At 45.7% G+C, this 9,138-nt stretch overlaps 1 pseudogene; it reads left to right on the top strand.

The window, feature by feature from the left end:
- Positions 1–2,717: 2,717 nt before the first annotated feature.
- On the top strand, positions 2,718–7,037 carry LOC106728377 (annotated as a pseudogene).
- The last annotated feature ends 2,101 nt before the right edge of the window (positions 7,038–9,138 follow it).

Raw genomic sequence — 9,138 nt, 5'->3', positions numbered from 1 at the left:
TCTTGTATACTTGTTTCGTCTATCTCCTTTCCGAAAACCGACTTCTGCGCATGGGCCACAAAGTTTCAATTGCACTGTACGTGCGCGCCCGCATGTGGTATTTTGTGGAAGAGCCACACTCAAGGGGCCAAAGAGCCGCATGTAGCTCGAGAGCCGCGGTTTGCTGACCACTGGGCTAAGTAGTCACCAGGCCATTAGACCTGCTCATCTTTTTAATTTGTTCTCCATCCCTCTCTTCCCCCCATTTCAGCTCCCTATGGATCTCAAGGAAAAAATTGTCCAAAAGTCCTGCTCCAAAGCTCCTGGCTTGATGTTCACATGTAGGGGCTGAAATTAAGCCCCTAAATTGACTGTGTTTGTCCCTTTAGAATGAACAGTCAGTCACTTCTCCGTAAGATCTAAACACTTGCCTGGTAAAATCTTGGTGCCAGAGCTGGAATAAGCTGCTAGCAGCAAGGAAAGGAATTCAGGCCAGAGGCTACAGAAGGAACAACAGGGAAGCCAGGCTCTGCCAAAACACCTTCAGCAGCCAACCAGGTTTAGGTTGAGGACCGCCTTTGTGTTTTGTTCTTTAGTCTGTTTGTTTACCTGACATCCAGGTTGAATGTGGCTCCCAAGAAGGCCTATGGGGTTGCTGCTGGTGCTTCTCTGCCTCTCAGGGGGATGAGAACAGACGGGCTGTGGTGCCCAGAAGGTCACACCCTGTTTGCCTCACACCCTGCCTGCTGAGGACCAGATACATGATCACTGAATGTTTGTTGGATTTTCTTTTAATGTCCAATGCTAGATCATTCCTATTTGTCACATGGCTCCTGAGGCACCTATTGCAGCTGTCAGGACAAATCTGTTCAGCCTTCCTGCTAATCTGGGTGCCTTGCCTTCTTGCATCCCAACTTTCCTCTCGTATGAGTGACATCCCATTGCTAAATTTGGAATGGTCCCTGAATTGGCATTGTCTTGTATGGACCAAAGCAATTCCCCTGAATCATAGTTAAAGTCATCAAAGCCAGGTTGGAGGTTGGGAAACCTGTCTAAGAACCAGTAATCTGTTCCGTATCTGTGGAGGAATGTCCTATTACAGTGAACAAGCAATGGACAAAAAAGCAATGGTGTGTGCTCTGGGGAAGCATCATTCAGCCCTCCTACCTTTGACAGCCACCAAAGGCAACAATGGTGAAGAGGAGAGAGATGGTGTAGACAAGCTGATGGGAAACACCTTTTGGGGACTTTGCTCACAGTGACTTAGCCCCTGCCCTGCTCTGCCTTGATTCTAGGATCCATTGAATCACCTTGAACACAAGTTAATCCAAATCTAAGAAGAAGAAATTGGAAGTTATTATTTTCCATTGTTATGACTTCTTCCAGTCCTTATGAAACTGTTCATCTTTTGCAATATTTTGCTTGTCAGTCTCACTTTTCAGTGTTTATTCATTCAACTAAAGTGTATGGTGTGATGTATTAAGGAATGCATTGAGTATCTATGCAGGTGGCAAAAGGTATGCTTAGAAATACCTACAGGGATATCCCTTTGGTGTGCTCAGTCTTCAGACTATCTCCTAATCACAATCGCAGAAATACAAACACAAATCCATGAAGATGTTGACGATGGTAGAACGTTTAATTTCATTTTCTTTCCAAGGCACTTAATTTTTCAAAATGATGATAGCACATTTCTTCCAATTATTAAACTAATGCATGCTCATTTCACTGGGAAAGAAGAGAAAAAAAATCAATCAAGTAATACAGAAAGTGACATTCTAAATCTGTTATTCAGAGTTCAATTGCATATTATGAGGTAGATCCATCCATGTTTTTTCTATGTACATATGAATATATTTCATTTTTAACAATGGGATCACACCCTACATGCTATTTAATAACCTGCTTTTTTCATTTACTATGTCATGGATGCCACTCATTTTATACAGATCTGCATTCATTTTAAGTGGCTGTATGAAATTTCTTTATTCAATTTCTTAATTGAGGCATTAAGGTTGCTATTATCATCATCACAGAGAAACCTTAAAATCCCAGCCAATAGGTTTATGCACTTCTCACGCACCTCCACCCTCCCTCACCTCCCTCTTACCTCCATCTTTTCTCAAGGACACCCTCCCTCACCTGTACCCCTCACTCACCTCCACCCTCCCTCACCTCCACCTCTCACTCACTTCCACCCTTACTCACTTCTCCCCTCACTCACCCACCTCCTCCCCACTCACCTCCACCCTCACCCACCTCTACCCTCATTTACCCTGACTCTTCACTCACCTTCACTTCTACTCACTTCTACCTCTCAATCATCTCTATTGTCATTTGCCTCCCGCCCTTCATTCAAAGGTTAGACCAGTTGGGAGAGAAGCAAATTGTGAAAATACGGGGTAATTAACCTGTGGTCACTTGAGCTGAAATTACCACTTTATGGACTCAAGGAAGTCCACATCTAATAAGCAGAGTGGCCATATTATTTATTGTCCAAATTGGAACACTTTGAAGGGGGGAAAGAGAGGTAATGCCAGGACCACAGTTGAAAACCCAAATTGTCTGGGGAACTCTGTGACTTGGGGTATCTTTTCCTCCTGGTGCTGCACTGTAAACCGTAAAGGTTGGTCCCAACCCTAGATGGGGGTGCTCATAAACTGGGTGTCTCTGTACTCCCTTCCTAAGCTAGGTGCTATAATTCCGGTGGGAGCACTTCAGAGCCATGCTGTGCAGACATGCCGACTACACAGCATGCAGCCAGCCCCCAGCAAATGTGGACACCCCCTCTGTCCTCACAAGCCAGCCCACTCTTAGGTCTCTGCCAGGTCCAGGCTGCTTGTACACTGAGCCTGGCCACCACTGGGCATTACACCTCTTGTCAGTGGTTTTCCAGTTTGCACCAACACCTTTCCTCCATGCTATGTTTTGCTTCCTTGCATCAGAGTTCCCCTGTTCTGGACTACCAACAGTTGGTAAGCCTCCTGCCATGCCCATTCTGAGTGTGGGTTTGGGCTCCAGGTTCTGGCTTCATCTTTAGACTCAGGATCCCCAACAGTTTTCTTGCGCATGTCTTTCTCGGTCCCTCTTTGTGCCCCACATTGGAAATGTCAGGAGCCTATCCACATTATGTATAGCCTACGTGCCAGGCCTGCCTTTGCCTGGTGGCTTTCCTGGGCAGGGAGGCCATGCAAAGGACTACTTAGCACTCCAAATACATACATCATAGGTTTCTCATTAGAATAACTTTTGGTTATTATCATGTGTATAGAGTTTGCATTTTCCATAAAATACCTTAAATTGTGTTTTACCATCTGCCACTTCCTGCACTCCCATACTGCCTCCTGAGGTGTTCCTGCACAGCTTTCCCAGCCAGACATGCAATTTTGAAGCCTTCACTCCATCCTCCTTCTGGAAAAAAAAACAAAGGTGCTTCAGTCCAGGTCCAGCACCAATTCCTGAAAAAGCCTCAGCCCAGTATCAGCACCAATTCCCAGACAACCTCAGCCCAGGGTCAGCAGTCATCACCTGTCCCACCGAAACGAACGATTAAGTCTAAAGCATGAGGTCCTTTAGGAAAAGCACAGGAATCATGGGTAATTTAAAGCGCATGCCCATCTGTGCTTTTCCATTAATGCCATACATTGGGTCTTCCTTACCTTAATTGTTAAAATCAAATTAGGACCTTGGTACCAGGTACCTTAAAGGCACCATCAAGCAGAGAAACACTGCCAGTCTGAGAGGGACTTTTCTAGGATTCCTGTACTCCCATTTTGAAGAACCCCAAATCAGATCGATTCCTGACTTTAGTCACAGCTGTAACATCCCAGCTGTGGCCGGGACCCCTGCCCACAGAATGCTTAAGAAAGACATTAGGTGACATTTTTAAACTAGCAGTGCAGATATACAGTGTCACACTCCCACTCAACGTTTTTGTACCTACTCCCTTTTTATATATGTTGGCATGTAATCTGAAAGTGTGTGTGGGGAGGGGGGGAGGATCACACCTGTAATTGTTGATTTCAGTGGAATCTGCTGTCATCTACAATTTAGAAAAATTAGTTTCAACCCTCCCACAAGAATATCAACTGGAATTAGTTGTTTCTCTGTTGGAAATTGCATGGGAAAGGTGTGGGGACGCCAGGTGTGCTGGCTGAAGACCGGATGCTAGGCAGACGCTGGCAAAGCAGCTGGACTCAGACAAAAGGGAACTTAGTCTGTTTTTGAAGTGGTTTGTTGTGGCTCATTTTAACAGTGATGTGAACCAAAAAGGACAACAGAACACTTGGAGGATGAGAATAAGTTTTGCTCTTTATGCTTGAGAAACTATACATCTCATTGTGCTGACACATTTCAAGAGCACTTTCCTTTCCTGACCAAGGGCTTTTCAGGTAAATCAAGCAGCAAAGAATGGACCAGGTCTTGATGGAGGGCCCAGTGTAGAAAGTTAAGTTTGATGTAATTAGGAGTACAGGAGATGTTTTAAGTTGATATAATCTTTATGGTCCAGCCGTGGTTTAGAACAGACAAAACTCTTACTTCCAGCTGAAATTACATTCGGCAGGAGAAACCCAGTCTGGGCTGATTGTGGTTAATAACAGTCTTGTACACTTTTATCAAATACCTTCAAAGAACTAAAGTCAGCCAAAGTCCTTGAAAACCAACATCTCATTGTCAATTTGCCTTTTGTATTAAAAAAAAAAGCTTTAAAGTCCTTTTAAAATAAAATAAATTGTTACCATGGTGGAATAATTGATGAATTCGATTTTAGTAATTTTCCTGTTTTACATGTGAAGAAACCAGATGTGCAGAAATCTTGGGGACTTTGTACTATGAAACCAATATAGAACTCCAGGTGACATTTACATGTGGTGTCATCATCCCGCCACCCCCACCACCATCACCTTTGCCTTGGGCCCTGGGGACACTGCCCACTGCCTAGCCAGCCTCCTCTTCATTGGCACCTCCATTCGGACCCCCTTGGGCCCTGTGGCCTGTTTCTCATCTTGCCAGATCTGTCTTCTGTCTGCTGAGGGCAGGACTTGGTCTGTTGACCAACCACTGCAGGATCAGCAAGTGAACTGTAAGGTGGAGTCACTTCCTGGTCGCTGCTGGCGTGATGGGCTCCTGTGCCCACGGCAGGCCTTGGTCTGGGAGTTAAAAAGTGCTTGCAGCTGCTTTTGTCCCATGTACAGACCAAGTGATCATACAACAGGTGGCGAGGGTTGTGTTCCACTTCCCATGTGCAGCCATCATTCCCTAACATGCCACACAATAGGGACACCCCAAGACTTTCATAGCCACCCCCCCGCCCCCCGCATTTGGGAATTCTCCTGTAGCTTATTAGGCTTTCAAATACAAAAAAAAAAAGGACAACAGACTTTAAATGACTGTTTTAGACACTTTCCATTCACTTGACCTTGAGTAGAAGTGAGCGAGCCCCAACAGACAGCCATGGTGGCCATGCCCTCCATCGCAGGCTAGGACCATCGACTTGCCCAGCCTCAGAGCACACGGAGCAGAGCTGTCCTAGGCTGAATCATGAAGGGTCACATGTCACTGACAATTAGTTGAAACTTGAATGTTGAATTAGAGAATGGTGTGAGCAGAGCCCTCCCTCCTCCACGCCTTCACCCAGAACTGCAGCCATGCTGAGCCAGGCTCCACACCATGGGGGCAGCAGATGGGAAGGTGGGTGGGGCTGCCCCTCGGCTGCCTGGCAGGAATTCCCTCCCTGAGAGTGGGGTCAGCAGATTTTCTGTGGAAGGCCAGACAGTATTTTAGGCTTTGAAGGGTTACATGGTCTTGATTACAACTACTCAACTCTCCTTTTATAGCACAAAAGCAGCCATAGGCTGAGGGTGTCTGTGTGCCAATAAAACTTTATTTATGGACACTGAAATTTGAATTTCACATAATTTTCACGCCACAAACTAGTGTTCTTTTTTGTTTATATTTCAACCACGGGGTCATAGATTGCCGACTGCTGAGCATTTCGTAGAGAGCAGCAAGGACAGACCTGGGGTGACACAGGGTGCCCCACACATCCAGGTGAGATCCTGAGGCAGCTTTTCCAAAGAACATCCAGAGGAAGATCCTGAGTGTGCCAGGTACAGGCAGATTCACCAGGAGATAAAACCCCATCAGGTCAAGGTCCATTCTGTGTGGAGGTAGGTTTGATAGAATGGCTGATGATGTAATTGCAGAGTTAATGTAGAGTTGTGGGGCTGGGTTGCTTTGCCAGTCGTAGAAGTTAAATGTGTGAATGTGGTGGTAAACTGTGAAGTGCCCTCAGTTACCTCTATGGTGGGTGTGGCATTACAGTTTGGAGGTTCAGAGGCCACATGGTGGGCAGTATGTGGATGACCTGATGGCTGCCTGGAAGGGTCCGAGTTCTTCCTTCAGAAGAGCCTAACCCCATGGTCGGCAAACTGCGGCTCGCGAGCCACATGCGGCTCTTTGGCCCCTTGAGTGTGGCTCTTCCTAAGCCTTAGGAGTACCCTAATTAAGTTAATAACAACGTACCTACCTATATAGTTTAAGTTTAAAACATTTGGCTCTCAAAAAAAATTTCAATCGTTGTACTGTTGATATTTGGCTCTGTTGACTAATGAGTTTGCCGACCACTGGCCTAACCCATTCATCTTATCGAGGCTGCAGTGGTAGCAGCTGCGCTTTGAGTTTCTCTGTGCTGCCCAAGGAGAAGAAGAAGAAAGATGCTGGAAAGTTGGCCAAGAAAGACAAAGACCCAGTGAATCTGGGGCAAGGCCAAAAAGAAGAAGTTGTCCAAAGGCAAAGTTCAGGACAAGCTCAACAACCTAGTCTTGTTTGACAAAGCAACATCTGACAAACTCTGTAAGGAAGTTTTCAACTATAAGCTCATAAACCCAGCTGTTGTCTCTGAGAGACTGAGGGTCCGTGGTTCCTTGGCCAGGGCAGCCCTACAGGAGCTCCTTAGTAAAGGACTCATTAAACTAGTTTCAAAGCACAGAGCTCACTTAATTTACACCAGAAACACCAAGGGTGGGGATGCCCCAGCTACTGGTGAAGATGTGTGAACAACAGGTCCCACCAGCTGTACATTTTGAAAAATAAAACTTTATTAAATTAAAAACAAGCAACCACAATAAAAAAAAGAACAGTCTAGACCAGTGATGGCGAACCTATGACATGTGTGTCAGAGGTGACATGCGAACTCATTTTTTTGGTTGATTTTTCTTGGTTAAATGGCATTTAAATATATAAAATAAATATCAAAAATATAAGTCTTTATTTTACTATGGTTGCAAATATCAAAAAATTTCTATATGTGACATGGCACCAGAGTTAAGTTAGGGTTTTTCAAAATTTTGACACGCCGAGATCAAAAGGTTTGCCATCACTGGTCTAGCCCTAGCTGGTTTGGCTCAGTGGGTAGAGCGTCGGCCTGTGGATTGAAGAGTCCCGGGTTTGATTCTGGTCAAGGGCACATGCCCAGGTTGCAGGCCCGATCCCCAGTAGAGGGTGTGCAGGAGGCAGCTGATCAATGATTCTCTCTCATTATTGATGTTCCTATTTCTCTCTCCCTCTTCCTTTCTGAAATTAATTAAAATTATATTTAAAACAAACAAACAAAAAAACCCAGTCTAACCCCAGCTGCACCTGCCAGTTCCACAACAGGAAGTTTAGTCTGGGCAGCTGGGATAGAAGGAAGAACTTGAGATCAGTTTAAAAATAAATTGGGGCATAAGCCACCTGGAAAGTCCTTGCTCCAGGTGGATCTGAGGAGGGAGAAAAGAAAAGAAAGTTGCAGTACTGCCTCAGTCTGCTCATAAACTTGAAAGAAGCCCCTCTGGCAACCATCCCAGCACGGTTCTGGGCATAAGATTGCAAAGGGGAGTTGTTCTAACACGCTGGCCGGTGGAGACTGTGGCTGGGCTGAGTGTTTAGCACTGTTAACGGATTTTCATTGTCAGTGATCCCTGGCACCCCATAATCCACTGTAATCCGCACACCAGCTTTAAATTGCTGAAGTCAGGTGGTTGTATGTTTCATATTTAGTAAGTTTTGTATAAATTCAGAGAAGATGTTTTCAGGGTTATATTTGAAGACATTATTTTCTAGATTCTCCTCTTGGGCCTGTTACACAAGGTACAGCCCTGAAGAATGACCCAAATGGTTCCTTTCTTTTGGCATTCTCCTAATTTGGCCCTGACAACTGTAAAGCGTTCGTACCATGGAAAAGCAAAATCTGTGGGTGATGAAACCCAGAATTGAGTTGTTTTCAGAACAGTCTCAGCTGTCTGGAAATACAGACAAGATCGAGAAATGCCAAATGGACCTTTCACCCGGGAGCCACCGTGCCAACTGTTGGTGGACAGAGCCCCAAGGTCCTACTCCTCAAGTTACCTCGTGGGGCTTGATCTATCCAGGAAGCCTCTGAGAACCAGCTCCTGCTCAGGATGCACTGACATGTCTGTAGGCAGCTCAGTCTAGGAGGGCCCCTCGGTAGAGGTGTAACCTATGCCCAGGTGTGTGCTGTGGCTGCCCTACTGGGCGAAGGCCTGAGTTCAGTGTCCCCTGGATCCGTGTTCCAGGCCCTGGAGAGCATCAGTCAGGATGGGCAGGTGATGCTGCAGTAACCAATGACCCCGAGTCTCAGTGACCAGCACAGTGATGACCCACTCGGCTACCCACCCATCACACTCACCACATCAAGTGATTCAGGCCTCTTTCTGGGGTGTTTACTAACAAATGGTGACACGTGCTGGCTCGAAAAGCTTCTTCCAGAACTGGCATCTGCCACGGCCACCGCATTTCTTTGTCACATGGCCATGCCTGATGCCAGTGGGCAGGGATTCTGTGAACAACACAGCCCACCACAGTGTTTGCTCTGTCTTATGCCAGATCAGTGCCTTAGTGAAATCCAGGCATTTCCTGTCCCTCAGAGTCATGTTCACATAATGACACTCTTTTTTGGAGCCCGGCCTTCTTTGTGGTAAACACTTGGGCAAACATTCCCTGTCTCTCTCTTCTAAAGATCCTCTAAACCAGTGGTTCTCAACCTTCCTAATGCCTCGACCCTTTAATACAGTTCCTCATATTGTGGTGACCCTCAACCATAAAATTATTTTCGTTGCTACTTAACTGTAATTTTGCTACTGTTATGAATTGTAATGT

The sequence above is a fragment of the Myotis brandtii genome, unplaced genomic scaffold, assembly GCF_000412655.1.
Source record: "Myotis brandtii unplaced genomic scaffold, ASM41265v1 scaffold115, whole genome shotgun sequence".
Taxonomy (NCBI): Eukaryota; Metazoa; Chordata; class Mammalia; order Chiroptera; family Vespertilionidae; genus Myotis; species Myotis brandtii.
This window is presented reverse-complemented; position numbering and strand designations above follow the sequence as displayed.